This window comes from Rhagoletis zephyria, unplaced genomic scaffold (genome assembly GCF_001687245.7).
Source record: "Rhagoletis zephyria isolate East Lansing unplaced genomic scaffold, Rhagoletis_zephyria_1.1 Rzeph_scaffold_00989, whole genome shotgun sequence".
Classification (NCBI taxonomy): domain Eukaryota; kingdom Metazoa; phylum Arthropoda; class Insecta; order Diptera; family Tephritidae; genus Rhagoletis; species Rhagoletis zephyria.
The window spans coordinates 161,130-162,336 of NW_016158073.1; the positions used below are offsets into that span (position 1 = coordinate 161,130).

The 1,207-nt window shown below is 34.8% G+C and overlaps 1 non-coding gene across 1 annotated transcript; it reads right to left on the reverse strand.

Annotated features, from left to right (window-relative positions):
• Window positions 1-732: 732 nt before the first annotated feature.
• On the reverse strand, window positions 733-805 carry TRNAK-CUU (transfer RNA lysine (anticodon CUU)). The gene has a single exon. It is a non-coding gene; the product is annotated as a tRNA-Lys (tRNA).
• Window positions 806-1,207: the final 402 nt, after the last annotated feature.

Consider the following 1,207-nt stretch of genomic DNA (forward strand, 5'->3'; position numbering starts at 1 on the left):
TCATTCTTTTTTTTATAAGTTCTATATTTTTTTACGTTACTTTCAGTTAGTTAGAAATGTGATATAAAATAAAGCAAATGAAAATAAAGTAAAATTAAATATATAAATAAAATAAAATAAAAAAATATAAAATAAATAATAAAAACAAAAAATGTTTCGCAATCCCTCTAACCGAGTATCGAACCTGGCAGCTACAGGCTTGTAGCTCGCAACTCTCAGCACTCGGCTACCGCGTACGCGAAACCCGAANAAATAAAAAAATATAAAATAAATAATAAAAACAAAAAATGTTTCGCAATCCCTCTAACCGAGTATCGAACCTGGCAGCTACAGGCTTGTAGCTCGCAACTCTCAGCACTCGGCTACCGCGTACGCGAAACCCGAATGCTTCGTTTGCTTACTTGTACAAAAGACAACAACTGGCCGTTTTTACCAGTGTTGTCATCGAAAATTCCCCGGATCCGAGTTAATACCCAAAAATTTCGTGCATTTGTTTGGCTGCTTATGCTCATTTTAAAGAGGAAAATGCATGAGTTAAAGCAAATTAAGGCTGGTTATGCAAATAATCGAGCCCGTTTGTCTACCGTATTACACAAATTTATTTCGAATTCCTAAAAAGGTGGCAGCGGCTTTAAAAATATTTTTTAAATAAAACTTTCTTAAAGTTCTCCCCATTGATAAAATAAAAATAAAAATTTTAAATAAAAATGTCCGAACAAAAAATTTAACTTGCGCCCAACGTGGGGCTCGAACCCACGACCCTGAGATTAAGAGTCTCATGCTCTACCGACTGAGCTAGCCGGGCTGTGGGAGGAACGGTGACAAAAGGGTATAATTAAATAAATGGATAACACGATCTGTATATAGAAAAGATATCTACTATTAATAAATTAGATTTTAATACAAAGTTTATATTTGTGTCTGCAGTCGTCATCGATTCGCCAACAGTTAGCGAGTGGCGAAACGAACGAGCTCAATGAGGTACAACCAAACTTGCTATCGCCCATACTTGCTAGCTAACTTTGGTGTTGCTTTCACATACAAAATTTTTCGTTGCATCTAACTATAGATTAACTTGAAGTTGATTTGGAAAGAACTAAAGGTTCCTATTATCTATATATCGAGGGCTTATATTCAATACCCTCTATCTGCATCTTCCACAAAAATGAGATTCTTATATAAAAATGCACCTAAAACTTAACTGTAA